Raw genomic sequence first — 18,683 nt, 5'->3', positions numbered from 1 at the left:
GCAGAACCTCAATGTGAATTCAGATCTACCTGATTCTAGAGCACAAACACATAACATACATTTTCAGCCAGCTTAGGTGAGAGCCTGGTAGTTAGAGTAGTCACGTCCCAGGTCTGAAAAGCATATCTTAATGTTAAACCCACTCTATAAAGATACTCAGATGGGGCTGGCTTAAAAGCTGAGCTTCAAGTGAGGACATCAGTGGGCCAACCCTGAATCCTTCTAGCAGAATGTCTGAGAACTCTGCAAGGACTTTGGAGCCAGACACCCTGGATTTCAATCTTGGTTCTACCATTTACCAGCTATGTGACCCTAGGAAAGTTATTTAACCTCTCTGAGCCTCAATTCTCTCATTTTAAAAGTGGATTTGCTCTTGTCCACTTCCTTATTGGGTTATTTTGAGATTAAATGGAATAATGTATGCAAGATAATTAGCATAGCACCTGCTGCATGGTTAAGATTAACTAAATAGTAGCTATTATTACAATTGTTAGTAGTCTCCTCTTGCAGAGACTTTGGAGACAAAAGAGAGATCCTAATTCTTTGAGCTTAAATGCTGGCAAAGAATTTGTCCTAAAATCTTTGGAACTCATATAAACTCTTAAAGTTACTTTGTTCTGGAAAGGGTGTCTCTGTATCAGTCAGGATGGACTGGGTTATGATACAGTAACAAATGTCTCAGAGCCTTAAGACAACAAAGTTTATTTCTTGTGTATGCTACACGTAAACTGCAGGTTATTACAGAAGCTCTGCTCATAAAGGTCACTGAGGGAGGCTCCATGTTGATACATACTTCCTTATTTGCTGAGGTCTTCCTTATTTTCTGAGGCCAAGAACAGAGAGTATAAACCATAATCTCTTAATCCATACATTGCTTGTGTTCCAATTTCATTAGCTAAAGCATTGTATAAAGCAAGTGGGTGAAGAAATATAATCCTACCAAACTAAATGTCAGATTAAATAACCAAACATTTACGAACAACTCTAATGACTATCAGAACAACCTCAGTGAACCTTCTGGTTGGGATGGATAAATCAAAATTCCCAATCTGGAATGACGAGAGTTTGGAGCTTTTGACTGGCCAGACTACCCTATATGACATCATAAAAGTTTACCTTTGTTGTGCCTTTGTTGCATTTCTGAAGACAACATGTAGTTTTGTTCCTAAATATTGCTTTAGGTCACTTCTCTGAAAATCACTGTTGGTTTTTGGAAGATATTGTCCAAGGTGGTTTGTGGAGTTGAGATGCTAGCTGGACAGAAAGCATCTTGTCTTCTGGAAGAGGGATCCTAATGTGGACTAGATGGTGAGTGCCCAGACTTACCCAGAGTCCTTCTACTATTGTACAACGTGATGTCAGATTATCAGATACTGATGGCTTGCTGAGCAAGTTCAAGTTCTAGCAGAAGGAGCAAGGCCTTTCCTCAGCTTTCACAACCCCATGCTCTCCTGGATTTCTTTTTCCCTACCTAGGTGTTTTTTCTTGGCAACTTTTGCTGGTTCGAGGCCCTCCTTCGTTCTTACTCCCTACTCTCTCAACAGACCAGGAACCTAGGAGTCATTCTTTTTTTTTTTTTTTTTTTTTAAGATTTTATTTATTTGACAGAGAGAGACACAGCAAGAGAGGGAACCCAAGCAGGGGGAGTAGGAGAGGGAGAAGCAGGCTTCCCAAAGAGTAGGGAGCCTGATGCAGGACTCAATCCCAGGACCCCGGGATCACAACCCAAGCTGAAGGCGGACGCCCAACAACTGAGCCACCCGGGCGCCCCTTAGGAGTCATTCTTAACTTCTTCCTACATCCAGTCCAACACCAACTCTAGCAATTTAACCTTCTACATAACTTTAAACCCACCATCCATTTGCCGCCTCTCTACCTGTACTATCCTAATGCAGGCCACCACTATCTTTCCTGGGAGGCACAAAACTTACTACCAAGACTCCTCATGTCTGCTTCCCGTGCACCATCCCCCCAAACATCCCACACGTCAGCCAGAGCAGACATTTGAAAATGCAACACTGAGCACTTCAAACACCCCCACTTCTCTGCCTGATCCCCACTGCAAGGGATTAAAATCCTTTCTATTGTTCTTGCAGTTTTTAGGACAAAGGCTTTGGACTTTTAGGGCAGAGACTTTTAGGAAACAGTCTTCAACATGGCCTCTAAGACCCGGCCCGTCTACCCTTGATAACCTTCCCATCCTCATCTCCTCCCACTTGCTCTTTCTCTCTGACATAGGCCACCCCGGCTTGCCTTCAACTCCTTAAGAAAGATGGCTCTGCCCTTCTCTCACACATACTCCTTCCTCTGCTGGCTGTGGTCCCCACCACAACCCCCTCTTTCCTCTACAATCCATGCTTCATACCACAGCTCAGTTCCCACCTCCTCGTGACAACCTTCACTGACCCTCAGACTAAGTCAGACCCCTTGTCAGATGCTTCTCCCCCATGGGACCTATCACAATTATAATTAAAGACTCCATTATAGAATTAGCCATTAACGTCTGCCTGTCCCTCTTAAATTCTTGACATCTTCCATTCCCCTCTCGATTTCCTAGCACCTAACAGTGCGTTGCACAAAACAGATGCTCCAGATCTGTTTGTTGAATGTCTAAGTACAAGATGTGATTACTTATTTAATAAAGGAGAGTGTGAATGGCTATTACAACTATCAATAGTCATGGACAAGTATAACTTTAAGAATAGAAGTATTCAAGGAGCAATACATGAACCATAGAGTTTTAGGGGCTCAGGACTCTATGGGCCTTGAAGAAGCATGTATCCAAGCTGGGTAGAGAGATAGCAAGCAGATTACCCATTCCCCCACCCCCCGACCCTCACTCCCTGGATCAGAGGAGAGGGAACAACATAAATACCAGGGAGAATAGGGGCCCAGGTCTCCAGTGGTGACCAGCAACACAATGGGTGGTGGTCTGCCACATGAGTATCCACAATGGAGAACAAGGCAAAGCAGAGGCTGGGAGGCAAACACACATGTGCCTTGTACACTTGAAGGGAGGAATTTGAAAATACTTGAAAGCCAGACATGGCTGGAGATAGACTTATTTCTACTTCCTCCTTAGAATCAGTTTTTGTCAAAAAGGAAAAAAGTTTTCATAAAGAGGATGAGGAGAAGCAGAACTACTTTGTATTTAAATTATTCTTTTTCTAATGAGATCGAAGTAAACTAGAACTTCACTTATTAAATCTAATCAGGAAGAGCCACAAAGTTTAACTAAGTCTCCATTGAGAATACTTTTAAAGACATTAGTTTTATTACTTTTGGGGACATAGAAGCTCTATGATTTTCTTTTAGAAAATGTATTTTCTTGGATGTTCCAGACATACTCCTTATAACCATCTTTAGCTTTTAGCTTACAGATTTCCCAAAATAAAAGGTTTCCAAACAGTGTTATCAACACAGTTTCCAATTTTCTAAATTACCTGATACAAAGCAAAACCTGAATAAGCGTAATAATATGATCGGCTGTGATTTTTACCAAATCTTTTCTGACAGTCGTCATCATATTATTCCATAAAATATTTGAATTAGATTACAAGGATGATCTCCAACATGAAAGTAAGATATTGTATAATAGGCTTTCCATAACCCAGAGTCACAGGGTACAATCCCCTCTTGTAGTCCCGCTTGGTTGTACCACTGATGGGGCAGGTCACTGAGCCCGACCCTTCACTCGGGGTGACTTACACCTCACCCATTCCTCTTGTACATCCAGTTCTGCTTAGGAGATGACAAAACAGTTTCCCCCTTTATCAGATTATTTTATAGTTATTTTTTCCAAAGGCTGTCGGTTCTGATCCAGGGTTCCTACCTCACCTCCCGAAATTACTGGTACATATATGTAAATTTAGCATGCATCCATGAATTGTAGAATTCCCAGTAACCTCTACAGGTTACAGATGGGATTAAACAAACTTTCATATCCACAGTGTTGCTTCTCTCTAGGTTGATTATAAGTGATGTTTTTAGAGGATAGTCCATAAGCTTCTAGGTCACCTGCTCATTAACTGTTGAAAAAATATAATGAATTATATCGTAAGCCCCATAAATTGATCAAATCCTGGAATGAATGAAATTTTAACCTCTCAGAGAGAAGGCTTAGTTAACTTTAAGCTCTACAGTGTCCTGGCATGCCTTAGGTACATGGCATGAATTTTTTAGTGGTGATAATAGTGAAAATAAAATTATCTAGTCAGTAACCCCATTTTATAAACCACAGTGACGCTTAGACAAATTCTAATTAAAAGAGCAGTCAGCTGGCTCTCCTCTGCACATGACCTGCAATCTGTTCTTATCCACCAGAGGAGGTACCTATAGGAATCCTATTATTAATTAGGCATGTGCTTGGAGATTACAACATGGCTACCATTCAGACATGTCCGAAATGGTAATTACTCTGAACCATTAATTACAGCTTGACAAAATCCAGGACTGTGAAGGGTCTTGGAATGTTAAATGCAAACTCAATCTATAGTTTTAATCTCTCTGTGCCTCATTTTCCTCATGTGTACAGCAAGACTAGTCATAATATCTGCTTTATATGGTGGTTGTGAAGATTAAGAGTTAAAATATGTAAGGCCCTGGTGGACAGTACCTGGTGAATAGAGGGCAATACATAATGTTTGCAATTCCCATAAGAGTTCCTGGGAAGATGTCTAGTCTGGGAGGCTTCATTTGATCCAGGTTCATAATCAGTCAGTGTGGTAGTTCAGAATCACAGGCTTCCCCAGCTCCAACCCCAACAACTTCCTTTTTCCACTTACAAATTTGCATAGAGTTTTCCTTCGATGACTATAATATGGGTTGTGTCACTAAAGTCCTAAAAGACTCCACTTTTTGGAGTCAGGGGAACACTATGAGAATCTGATGAAACTCTAGATTCTCTCCAGAGGAAAAAAAAGGTACATGTAAAAGTTTGCGTTTGTGTTTGATTTCAGGGGGTTCATCACCCACCCCCCTGAGGTCATCCATGGACCCCAGATTAAGAATCAGTGTTTGAAAGCATGGCTTAGAAGACAGCTACATTCGGGATCTTGTTCTTTTAACAATGTCTAAAGCAAGATGAGACAGAAACACATATTTGCATTGCAAAGGAAGTATTAATTACTATTAGCCAGGTAAGTACTTTCCAATGAAGGGTTTTGGTGATTACGAAGACGATGAAGAAGGAGGAGGATGAAGAGGAGGAGGAGGAGTCATCCAAAGCCAATAAAGGTAGGTAAACTAAAGGTAGACTTTTAATTTAAGTAAGCTAGGTTTGCAGCACGGCTTTGAAACTGGGAAGTGCCACATGGCTGTTATTATTAGCAACTCTAGAGGCAGTTTGGGTAACTGATTGTATCTATGGCTTTCTTTAAAACCGCCAACAGGCAAAATATTTTCACTGGGGCTCTTCACGCCTGTTCAATGATTCAGACACAAAAGAAATGCTAATTATGGGAACTGAGCTGTGAATTCTGAGTGACCCTAGGGACAAAATGATTATCTGGTGGTCTTATGTTGCTGGAAATTTATTAGGGGGTTTTAAGATTACATTAACTGGTTTTCACCTTAAGTGCTCTGCCTGGAGAAGCATTTAAAGGCTCCTGATAAGAAAAATTTCAAAGGGGTAATGGCATTGGCCAAAAGATCTTTTGGGTGAGTCAGGGGTACTATAAGGAGAAAAGCCCAAGTGAGGTGGCTGGGATCAGCCGGGGTGGCGGGATGGGCTTGCTACAACCAAAAGCTTCCAATCTGATGAGGGCTCCCCTAGGCCCCTTCCCATCTCCAGTTTCTAACAGCGACGAATGCCAGAGACCAAAGAGGAAGAATAATATATTACAACAAAGGTCGGAGAATGAGGCCAAGGACCTCATTTCTACTCCATTATGGTCTCAGATTGCACCTCTAACTCTAAAATCTTCTCAAGGCCCACAAGTCGACATGCTGTTACCCCTGTTGAACTTTGCCATCCTCCTCTCCCTGGTCCCCAAGGCCACCCCTCTTCTTGAACCATCCCGAGCTCATCCCTGGCTCAGGGATTGCTTACTTGTCCCTGCTGTCAGGAACATCCCTTTTCTGGATCTGCACATGGCTGACTCATTCTTATGTTCAGGTCTTAGCTTGGTTAGCAACTCTCTGTTCCCTGCCTCGTCACTTTCTTCTGTGCCGTCCTATTTTATTTTATTTATAGCACTTATCACTATCTGATAATAATCTGTGACTCATTTCCTTTATGTTACCATCATTCCCATGAGAATGTAAGCCTAGGAGAGCAAGGACCTTCTATGTCAATCTCTGCCTTGGCCACCACCCCCCACCCCCCGGCTTAGCACAGAGAAACCACTAGGTATACATTTGTGGGCTAAAAGAATGAATGCTCAGGAATAGCATTTGCTCTGTGCCAGGCACAGGGCTGTGGTTTTCACAAATACTATCTCACTGAATTCTCACACCAGCCCTGCAAGGTAGGTATTTATCTACTATCCCCATGGTACAGATTAGGTTTCAGAGAGGTCACGCCACATTTCCAATGTCAAAACTAGCTCGTTACATGCTAGCAAGTAACCAAGACCTGATTTGAACCTAGGCATGTTTGACTCCAACACTCATAGTCTAAATCAGGAGTCAGCACACTTTTTCTATAAAGGGCCAGCTAGCAAATACTTAAGTCTTTGGGGGCATATGGTCCCTGTCACAATGATGCAATTCCATAGTAGTGTGAGAACAGACAAAGACAATACATAAACAAATGGATGTGGCTGTGTGCCAAAAAAACTTTATTTGCAAAACAAGTGGTGGGCAGGATTTGGCCCAGGGGCCGTAATCTGCAGATCCCTCCTTTAAATCATTATTTGATATATGCTATGCCAGAAGGGGGTTAAACAAAAGAGGAGGGGAGTAAAAGAAAAACATTAAAATATGTGCTCCGTGCATGGTGAGCCCTCTTCAGGTAAGAAAGACAGCCATTTTCAGTTAAGTTTTAACTTAATTTAAAAAAAAGGTAGAGTAAGAGATAGAGTTCTGGTAGGAAATAGGACTCTATTGATTCAACTTCTTGACTGAATTATGACCATCATTTAAGAGTACAGTAGACTTTGGGTGGGAGGATGGGTTAGCCTGGTGATGGGTATTGAGGAGTGCTCCACGTTCTGCATGGAGCACTGGGTGTTATGCACAAACAATGAATCATGGAACACTACATCTAAAACTAATGATGTAATGTATGGGGATTAACATAACAATAAAAAAATTAAAAAAAAAAAAGAGTACAGTAGACTTTAATTCAATTAAGTTATTCCATTTTTACCAAGGTTCCACTCACAGTGTAATTGCATCTGATTTTGCATCATGTGAATTATACATGATGCCAGTGTATAAACGGAACCACACAACCTCCCATTGCAAGTAAGCCCCAAAGAGTTAATATTGAAGGACCAAGTGTAGCAAGCCACTCTGTTAAAATTCTTCCTCTTTCGACAGGGAGCCTAAAACCTCCAGTCTTTCCTTCTCAAGCAAGCTTAAAGGTTATTGGCAAGAGGTGAAAGATACGATACGAGTCACAGCTCTGGTCAGCCCAGAGAAATCTCTTGCAGCCTCATTGGGAAGGGGTACACGATTTGTGCTCAGTTATATGGTCATTCATAGCAGCTCTTGAGACTGAATATCAGCATTAAAGCAAAAGATCAACTCACCAGTCCCTTGGGCCTGGGCTGGGAGGTAAGGGCTGAACTTTGAGAAGGTGGGAGATGGAGGGACAGAGGCAGTAGTTTCGACAGTGTTTGGCTGTGCATAAGGACAGACTGGTGTGGCTGGGGAGTCTTGGGGGGCTAGGCCTCCTCTCACACTCCGCTTTTCTCTCGGGCAACCCTAGGTCATCAGAAACCCATTAGACAAATATTCATTTCTCTCTTACCTGGAAGAAAGATTCCCTCTGGAAACAGCACATGGTGCTTAAACCAATAGGCACATTTTCCTCAATTTGTATGCAATTTTCCAAACTGGGGCTTTAAAATTTCTGGGCAGGTGACAAAAATTCAAACTTTAGTCGGTCTCCTGAAACTTCTCCTAAGCCCATCTGTGCACCTCCTCCTTGTAAAATCCAGTTTTAGCAAGAACGCTGCTCAGTTTCACCAGATCCCCAGCCTTCCAAATCTGATCCAGCTCCTCACCCTCCACCAGCCCGCAGGTCTTGCCTGACCACCCCGGCCTGTCTTCGGTGAAGAATCTGGTTAGGTCAGTTTAGCCAGAGTCCCCCTTAACCTTGCTGTTTCTTCTTAGTATTTTTCCATCCACTGACCCCTCCCCTGCTCCTTGCCCATGCTATATTTGGAGTTGAGTCCAATCTGTCTTCCCCACTGTAAAAAGCCCCATCGTGGTGGTCCCCAGACCTCTCGTGAGAGTCCTGAAGAGTCTGCTTTACCATGTTTACAGGTGTCATTGAATATTTTGTTTCTTTAACACAGGAAAGCAGCCCCAGCATGGTAGAACCAGCACGTGAAGGAGAATCTAGAGATGCAAGATCTGCCCCAGCTCTGCCATTAACCTGGGCGCCCTTCCCCTCGTTTCCCCTTCTGAGCCCATTTTCTCATGAGCAACAGAATAAGTCAATGTCATACCTGCCTTTTCATCCACCCAAATCCCTCTTTTTGTTGTCTAATACCTGTAATATTTATTATTGTTTATAGTTACTATTTAAGATGATATCTATTATCAATAAAAGTGGATTTCTACTGAGCATATGCCTTCCACATATTCTATCATTTCATTCTTACAACCTCCCTATGAAGAGGGAGCCTTGTGATTGCCGACTTCTCAGGTACAACAGCTGAGGTTCAGAGTAGTAACATAAATGTCCCAAGGTGAAATAGAGAGTAAGTGATAGAGCTGGGCTTTGAGCCTGAACTTATTTTTTCGAAGAACTACACTGTCTGCATGTTTCCCATAGCCCCTGGTCAGGATCTGACTGGAGAAGAAAATACAGATTCAAACTCCATTGCCCTGAACTCCTTATTACTGCACCATGATGCCTTTCACCATGTCAAGCTAGCAAACACCAACATGTTTTCCTTGGAGGGGATGGTGCAGGAGTTCCCACAGAGGACCAACACATGGTCTTTGCCCTTGAGACACTTAGAACCCATGATAAAACCCATGACCCGATCAATGCCCCCTGGAGAAGCAGTGCAGATAACTTGCAAACCAGGAGCTCCCTCTTCCTCAGATCCTTATTGTCACCATGCAAAGAAAACATGAAACAATGACTTCTGCAAATCTCTGGTGATTCTCCAGACTCTGGAGAATCTTTTTCTTCACTAGAGGAGGCAATTCTTTCAAAAATGGACCAAGTTAACAATCTGGTAAAAGAAGAGAAGGCAGGGAGGGGGGGCTCTCCTTGAAACAAACAGTTGGAGATTTTTAAGAAGACAATCAGTATTGGCCTGACTGGGGATAGGGGTGGGGACACATGGTAGGTGAAGGGTAGATGCCTAGAGATGGTAGAGCAAGGCTGAAAAAGTTAATGTTTTGTGCAGAGCTGATTCTTTCGGGGGTGGGGAAGAAAGGAGAATGAGTTTAATTATTGAATGTCTACTATGATAAGGTCTTTTATATACACTAAGCATTAGGTCCTGACAACAGTGTGTAAGGTTGACGTTTTATAGATGAGGCTAGTAAGAATCCAAAGAGAGAATCTCTCTTTTTTTTCATTCTATCTCAATGCCTATGTAGAAACCATTCTAGTTCTTATTCAGATTTTCATGAAGTAGATGGCACTTACTCCATGGAATATCTGTAAAAAATATTTAAGCTACAAAACCTAATGTAGTGCCTAGCATATAGTAGGTGTTCAATGAAACAGGATGGATTAACAACTCAATGTGGTTTCACAAACTGAAGTAAATATAATTTGATCCAATAGTTCTCAACTGGGGATGATTTTGCCCCCAGAAAGACATTTGGAAATGTCTGAGATACTTTCAGTTGTCACAAAAGAGGGGAAGAGTACTACTGGCATCCAGTGGGTAGAAGCCAGGATGCTGCTAAGCATCCTACAATGCACAGGACAGCCAGCCCCACAACAAAAAATTATCTGGTCCATAATGTCAATAGTGCCAAGTTGAGAAATTCTGATCTAATCCAACATGTTTTACAGATGTGGAAACCATGACCCAGAGAGATAGATGACCTGCCCAGGACCATACAACTCATTGATGGCAAAGCCGTGATGAGAAACATCCTTAAGCCTTCTACATTGTTCTTGCCAGACCTCAAGCTGCTGACCAACCAGAGGGCTGCCCATTACAAGAGGGAGGAGTTCAGTGGAAAAGATTGTGTCGGCCAAAGAGCCCAGGCAAACCAAATACAATTAAGTGGATCAAGCTTGTTGCTCCCCAGTCTGGATCACACCCTGAATAAGCAGCCAGGGCAGGTTCCAGAAAACTAGGGACCAAGGCTGGGAGCACAGAGTGCTCACTAGAGGCCTTAGCTGCCCACCAGCTTTACTCCTACTCTTTCCTTTTCTTAGGGTGTAAGCCAAAACATAATTATCAAGTCAAAGAAAGAATTTTCTTCTAGTAATTAAATAGGCAAGTGAAAAATATGAATGATTAAGTGGTCATATTAGGTCAAGGTAGAAACTGCCAGAAACTGATTCTCTCCAAAAGATAGAGTCATTTGCATTATTGTTACCACCAACAACAATTTTTTTGGCATCTTACATGCCAAGAGATGGGCAAAAGGAGAAAAGTGTGTTCACCAATAAGGTGCACAAGGCACACCCTTGACCTCAAGAAGGACTCAGTCCAAACATGAGAGTCTCCTTTTGTATTGGCCATCACAGAGCAAAACCAACATTTCAGAGTGGTAAAGGAAAACCCTCCTTATGGCTAAATTATCTAAGCCTAGCATGAATCACTTATTTTAAATAACATTTTAATTAATTAATTAATTAATTTGAGAGATTTATTTATTTATTTATTTGTGAGAGAAAGAGCACAAGCATGAGAGGCAGAGAAGAGGGAGAGAGAATCTCAAGCAGATTCCGCACTCAGCACAGAGCCCAACATGGGGCTCAATCTCACGACCCTGAGATCATGACCTGAGCCAAAACCAAGAATTGGCGCCCAACTGACTGTGCTGCCACCCAGGTGTCCCTTAAATAACCTTAAATATAGAAACATTCAACTATAGCCCAAGAACTTGGACTTTACCACATATATTACCGGGATTTGGCTTGCCTGATGGGCATTTTCTTCTACCCATCAAACTTCGTGGGGACTTCCAATACCCTGGACCATATCTAAAATGGTGGGATAACCAGAGGCAGTATGGGACTTCATTTAACTAGACGAGATACTTTGACCCCAAGATTTCCTAACGTCAGCAGATAGATAGAAGGCCCATAAAAGGCTGCTCCAGGCCAGGGTACTGGCATCTTTTCCAGCAGTTTCTAAGCTGCATCTCAGTGGAAGCTGGAGATCTGGGTTAACACAACTCTGAAGATCAACTTTTATCTTGCAATTTCAATGAAAAATTAAACATCCTGATAACACTGAATACGAATCGCTTTTATTTCCATTGCAACTGCTTTCTGAGACAGATAATTCCCCTTTAGATTTTCATGAGTTTGGCCCAGAAATTGGATACTCAAGGCATTAAACATACAGCAGCCTGGGACGCCAAGAAAGCAGGAGCGTCTATTTAAGGATTTGGCCTCCACAGGCAGCTAAGTGTCTTCAGCAAGTGAGTAGAATTTGAATGCATCAGCTTGGCCAGTCTGCTACAGACTGAGAAATCAGACGCTAAGAAAGACACCCCAGGGGCTCCCACTTGGGTTTGGACATAGGTGTTAACCTTGTTGACAAGCAGTTTGTTTGGCAATGCTTCCCAGACTTTGAACTATCGCCGGGCGGTAAACAATGGATGCTGTTTTATTCTGCCCAGTCATAGTATTAAAATTAAATGCAACATAAACTGACAAACACCATTGTCTCATAAAAGAAAGAATGTTTCAACATCCCAACAAGCAGGAGGGATAGACTCTCAGAAGGAAGGGAAGTTCCTCCTGCAAAATACACACAGCTGAACTAAAGACTGGCTACTTTGTCCTTAGTTCTTAAATCATGGTGGATTAGAAAAACATCACAGACCAGCCCTGGTCTGCAGTCTGGAATGTGGCTACTGTGAGTAGCCACTGGAGTTACTGAGAGAAGAATTAGGTTTGAGACCCAGATTGAACAGAGAAGGTATTCCAGGGCAAGGACAGGGAGGGGTGGGCTGGAGGGATAGAAGCTGCCCTGAGAATAAGCCGCTCTGCTCTATGGTGGCACTCCCCACGTGGTAATGCTACCCTAAATTGCTTGTTTAATTACCCATCTCTTCCACTGGGCTTTGAGTTCCTTGAGAGCGGGGGCTGTGCCTTGTTGCCCTGAGTCACAGAGCTAATTAGTAGTGGGGCAGGGGTGATGGTGTAGGGAGAGGGCATTCCAAGGAGAAATGGCAAAGCACCCGGAACACAGAGTGCTGCTTCACGAACTTCTACAATGTGACGATTAGAGGGTACATTTTCTATTGTCTAATCATGGATGCTGTTTCTGGCTGGTGCAATGGATGGGGCGTCCTACCTCCATCCTACCCAAGAGTCTCACCCTGGGCATCACCCCATAAGATAATTAAAATGAGCCCCAAAGGGAGTGCGATGGGGGTTAGGACTGCTACTGCCCCAGGGAGGTGCCAGGGGACGGATGAGCGAAGGTTCAGCACCTCTGCCACGTCCCTGAACTGTCTGGGCCAAAGCAGGGCTGGGTGTGGAGCAGCCAACTTCCCGCCTGCCGGCTGCTTGATCCCCCCCATTTTCCCACTGCCAAGTCGTAGAAGAGCTTTCAGTCCCAAGGCTTTCCATTTTCCCAGGCCCTTGTTCCTCATAATCATTTTTAATTTGGAATTGACACAAAGCAAACATCATCCACACTGTAACCAAGCAGCCCCATGGTTAAGTTCCACAGCAACCACTCCTCTCCGCAGAAAAAGTCCAGCTCACGGGGGAAATGGATGTTGCTTTTTTTAAAAACTTATTTTGGGTAGTTGTTTTTTTTTTTTTTTTAAGCCAACTCGATTTCTGGCAAGAGGCTGAAGCTCAATGCACAGAGCCAGCCTCAGCTAAACTCCCTGCCAGACCCATAGGGCAGGTTGGAGGCCAAATGCCAAGTTCATTAAGCAAGTGCATAGAGGCAAGGAGAGGATGGGGTGGGGAGGGGCCTCCTGGCCCCCTGCTGCTTGAGAGCTCAGGAGTGATGGAGTATTTTCATTAGCACTGGCTCAGCATGGTAACTCAGAGCCCCAGTATACATCTGAAATGCTGCTCAGGACTAGAGAACCCAGCTTCACCCTGGTTAAGATCAGCAAGGCTGCAGGTTCTGGGAACTGAATGGTGAGGGTGTCCTTTCCATTGCGCATAACCTGCCACTTTCCTTTTATGACGCATTGGGGAGGATTTGCCTCAGGGTACAACTTGCTATTCAAAGTCTCTTTGGAAATGCTCTTGGTGTAATGTATTATTTATCATATAGCATTTTTGTTCCTTTCTCAATATCCATCCAATCCTCTTTGACCACCCCCCAAACCAAAGAAAGGTTTTCAAATCCTGAGTTCATGTGAAGACAGTTGTATGCTTTGAAGTATCAGTCCTGCAGCCTGCCTTCCCGCCATTATTGCTCCCTCAGGCATCACTGGCTAAAACACCGATGTCCCTGGGAGGTCCTACTAAGCATTATGGCCAGCAAGCAGTAGGTAGGGATTGGCTAACAGACAGCTGAAGGCAAGAGTGCGGCCCCAGGTAAGGAAGAGGAGATAGCAAGTTGATATGCCCCTGGAGGTCAAGGGGACAGGGTACCCCATGGGGAAGGTGGGAGAGAATCAGGAGCCTGAAACTGATCATTTCCTTTCATCACGCTTGACAAGCTTAGCCTTTCCATCACCTCCCAGAGTTTCTGGCTTTGTCTGGAAAAAATGCTAACCAGCTCTTCACAAGGGCTGTCACTAAATCCCTGGCCAGAGAGCTTACAAAAGACACTGTGTGCAATGCAAAAGGAACATGGTGCTCCTGGGGGCAGGCTGAGTGGGTTGGGGAAAGGGGCAGCCAACGAAGATGATGGGACCCTCCCCAAATCCTCAACTTGCTGCTCCCCTCCCAGCCTGCCTGTGCTTGGAATTTTACCACCAGAGACGATCGCCCCAGGTGGGTTAATCATCCACACTGGACATGTAGGAACCTGGAGGACAAGGACACAGAGAACCTGTTTTCTGTCCCTGGGAAGGGGCTTAGGGATTTCCATCTAGAAGGAGTGACCCCCGGGGAGCAAGGATGTTGGGGTCCAAGCTGGGGAGTGGAAGGAGGTGCTAGAGAAAGGGGCTTCCAGGAGACAGAATCAGCCAAGTCTTCCTCCTGGCCTCCTTGAGTTTGGACTCAGGCTCTCTCCATCCATGGAGACAGCTGGGTAGAAGAGCACTGGACAGGGAATCAGGGGATTCTCCTTTAATCTGACTCTATCTTGCTATGGATCAAGGGAGTTTTAAGTACCAGAAACGGGCAACTCAGCTTGAGGAATCATTCAGTCCACCCCCCACACTTTATACTCACAGCCTTTGAGTCCCAGAGAGTTGCAGGTGGTTGGCCAGGGCCCCATGTACTGAGCACCTACCGCATTCTGGGCCAGGTGGCATGTTAGGTGCTCATAAGCTAATGGTTCATCAGAGAAGACTTTCTTGACTAGCTCTCCACCCCAACTAAATGAGGTCCTTTGTTCTTTTTCTCACCACAAATGGGAATGACCTAATTATTTGTGTGATTTTTTTTTAATACCTATTGCCCCTAATTCAACTGTACATTCCACAAGGGAAGGGAGCTTCCTCTGCCCTAGTCTCCACTATATCCCAGTGGCTCCCACATGGCAGGCACACACCCACATTTAGTGAACGCAGAATCTGTATTCTCAAAGTAATCCCACAAGAGACGCATTATACCCATTTTCCAGATGAGGAAACTGGAGCTTAGACAACTTAAATAACAAGTGCAAAAAGCAAAATTCAGCAGTGGATCTGAATGATCCTCCCAATGCTTTATTACTCTTCTAACAAAGGTTTTCAGACTTTGTAGATTCCCTTAGGTTGGGGGCCTTGGGTTTAGGCTTTTTTGGCTGTGATGTTCTAGGACTAGATGCCCCCAAACCAGTCCCTGGTCTTGTCAAGCCCTGTGCTGGATCGTGGTCCAGGCAGGGAAGACGATGCTGAGGACCACCCCACAGTGAGGAGATCCCCACTCAGCAACTGGGAAGGCAGACAGTGGAACAGAAATATCTGCCTGACAGGAATTTCAGAGGGGACCCATTCCCCGACGGCAGGGAGCCCAAAGCTAAGTGTTTGTGAAAGCCCCTGGTATGTGGGAAGGGCACCAGCTTTGAGGCTAGATACATCAGAAATTGAGTCTCAGCTCTCACACTTACCAGCTTGGGCAAGTTAGTTCTCTGAGCCTTAGTTTGTTCCTCCAAGATACAGGATGATGCTAACCCCCTCCCTCACAAGGAGGATAAATGAGATCTGGCAGGGAAAGCCCTCAGCGCAACACCTGATCGACTCCTCAACTCCGAGGATCCAGCCAAAGATAATTTCCTGAAGGGCTCCCTTCAAGTCTGGACCAAATTCCTGATCTGGAGCCCCTCTCAGTCGTGAGGTTGGAGCCCGTAAGTGGTTAAACCTGGCTACCAAGGTAGGCAAGAGGCTGACAGGGAAAGCAGATCCTGACAGAGAGGACAGAGCTTGAAAGGAAGACCCGCTCTGGTCAGGGTCTGTGCCCACTTACCCCCATGTCCTCAGAGCCTTGCTCACAACCTGCCCTGTGGTTCCTGTGTGGTCCGCTCAGCTGAGTGAACAGCTCAACAGTGCAGATGGGAGAGTTGCCTAGTGTCCCGCTCATTACCCTGATACCAGTCATTTGTTTTTCATGGACTCCCTCAGCACCAGATTGGCACACGGCATAGCAGTGAAAGCATGCCCTCTGAAGTCCACCATTTACTAGGTGAACTTGTTTCTTAATACAGTTCCCTCATCTGTTAAATGGGTTGATACTCACCTCACAGGTGTGTTGTGAGGACTGAGTTAACAAATGTAAATCACGTGGAACAGCGCTGGGCAGGGAGAATATGCTCCGTCAGCGTTACCTGCTATTACCAGTAAGAGTTTAGTGGGTGTCAGACGCTGCTAGGCTTTGGGGGCCTGGCTGCAAGCAAGACCCCTGGCTTCACAGAGCTGCCGGTGTCGGGGAGGCAATGAGTAAGGACACAAGCAATCATAAGACAATACGATTAGGGGTCCAATGAGCTAAAGTGCAGGGGACCCTAACCCAGTACTGGAGGAAGAGGCTTTACTCAAAGACCCAACTAATATGTTGACTTGGCCTGAGCAGGGGCTGGGGAGGGTGGAGAGTGCTCCAAGCAGAAAGGAGAGCATGCAATAAGGTCACCATGGTGGGTGGGAAGAACGAGTATCCGTGTGGCGGGACAGGGATGGACAGAGGGATGGTGAGAGAGGAGGATCCAGACCATCCAGACGATGGTAAAGGGAGGAAGTGTTCCCAAAGGAGCAGGAAAGAAATCAGGTCCAAGAGGTACAACCCCCTACTCTGGGCTTGTCCTCCCTCTTGCCATTTCCCTTAAAATTAGGAGGGGATAAGCTCCTCGGACCATTACTCTGAATACTCAGGAAATCCAATGGGGGCCTCAGCAGAGAAAATTCCCTGGGGGGCACTGCAGCGTCGTCAGCAGGAGGAAGGGTCCTCCACACTGTGGAGAAGCTTTGTGGGGCAAAGTGATGCCAACATCCCGCCGACGCCAGCAAAGCACAAACAACCCGGGTACAGACAGTTCGGAACGAAGGCAGCCTGGATGGAAGCACTTGGCAGTTAAAACAACCGCCATGACCAGAGAGAGGAAACACAGTCAGCCAACATGCGGACGGAAGAACCAGTTTTAATACCAGTTTACTCTAAAAGCCTTCTTTTCTACTTAATGCCAAGATAAAATGTTTTTCTTGTTTTGCACCCTGTTCCCCGCCCCGCCCCCCTTGGCCACCTCCAGCCAAACCTCACAGAGAGGACAGTTTGGTCCTCATCCCCAGGCAGTTAACCCCCAGCTGTGGCACCACACGGAGCCCAGCTTGCATCAGCAGCGAGGAGGAAGTCCTCTGACTTGTCCTCCGTCCGCCCAGCCCAAGCTGAGCCGGGAGCATTGCGGGGATGAGAACAGACTGGGCATGGCACACGGGCATCTCTGATAAAGTGGGAAAGAAATTCTCATAAATGTGGTGCTCGGCCCCACTCTGCTCTTCTCTGTGGTCAACATCACGAGGACTGGCGCCACCAAGCCCACCCTTTGAAGGCCATGTCCCATTTGCAAATCAGATCAGATAAATTTCAAGCTAAAGCAACTGGACTGTTCATACAGCGTCCAATACCCTGTCAGGACTTGGGGGTTCTGAGCCAGTGGGGAGGATGACAGACACGCCAAGGGAGTGGACAGACCCCGGGGGGGCTTCATGAGAGCAAAAGTGCTCAGATGCCAATGATACATGGCAATCATGCTCACACCTCACTCCAGCTGCAAATAACTCACACCTTGGCCTTGCCTTTCTGTAGAATTCCAAGATTCGGAGTCTTTTTTTCTTGCACTTCCTTTTTCCACTTTTTCTGCCTCTCCTGCTTTCCGCTCTGAGCCCCAGAGTTTCCACCATACACCCATTTCAAATGTCATGACATCCTAGGAAATTAGACGCCCCCCCCAAAAAATTACCTTTAATACCTGTATCCTTAACTCTGTAGTGTTTGAAGAATTATGTTCAACCAGTTGATTTGCAAAGCTGATGGAGACTCTTCAGAAGACAGCCCCTGCCCGTGTGTGGCGGCGGACGGAAGCTCCTTTGGCTGTCTGTACGGCTGGAGGCCGAAGGACTTTGGGTGCTCGGGAGTAACCTCAGAAAAAGTCCCCAGGCAGCAGCAAACTCTCCCAGCACAGTTTTGAAACACCAGAGGAGGAGGAAGCCTCTTTAATCAAATAATAACCAGCCGGAGATAAGGCCTGCTAGTCCGAGATGCGCCAGCCAATCACCTGCTTCCTTCCCCCCCCCCCACCCCGCAAGGGCAAACAGACCCAGGCTTTTGGAGTGAGTTTCAGGGCTCGTTATAATTTAATGATGCTGTAAGTGGTGACTTCTTGGCTTTGCCTGGTGGGGATTTTCTGACTAGGGAGTGAAGCTCCCAGCTCAGGAGCCTCGTTCTCAGTGGAGGAGCCTGACCCAGGGGCTGCAGCTGAGGATCCTGAGCAGTCACGTGGGGCACTCAGCTCCCAGCCTGGATGCTTCCATGTTGCCAAGGCCAAGAGAGTTCTCAGTGCTGCTAAGAAACCAAGCCTGAGTGGGGCTGAGCAGGGCTGGGTAATGGGGGGGGGGGGCGGGGGGGGAGTGGTAAGTATATTTGGCACCAGATGAGCAACTTATTGACTATGTCCCTGAAGAGGTCATGGAGATGCTAGGGACTTGCTGTCACGTGTTAGAGATGCTTCACATGCATTTCCTTGGGTCCTTCATTGGCAGTGACTTAGAGCTTCTCCATATTCTTCATCTTCCCCACCACTTTC

The 18,683-nt window shown here is 45.4% G+C and overlaps 1 protein-coding gene across 2 annotated transcripts in view; it reads right to left on the bottom strand.

The window, feature by feature from the left end:
- Window positions 1-18,074, bottom strand: part of GPAM (glycerol-3-phosphate acyltransferase, mitochondrial) — a 58,256-nt gene extending 40,182 nt beyond the window's left edge. The window contains exon 1 of one of the 2 annotated variants that reach the window (XM_036099091.2): window positions 17,841-18,074. The gene's annotated coding sequence lies outside the window, so the exon portion shown is untranslated. The remainder of the gene's footprint in view (window positions 1-17,840) is intronic. The other variant, XM_036099101.2, reaches the window with a different exon arrangement.
- Window positions 18,075-18,683: the final 609 nt, after the last annotated feature.

This window comes from Halichoerus grypus, chromosome 7, assembly GCF_964656455.1.
Source record: "Halichoerus grypus chromosome 7, mHalGry1.hap1.1, whole genome shotgun sequence".
NCBI lineage: Eukaryota > Metazoa > Chordata > Mammalia > Carnivora > Phocidae > Halichoerus > Halichoerus grypus.
Note: the sequence above shows the minus strand (reverse complement) of the source record. Positions and strands in the feature narration are given on the sequence as shown.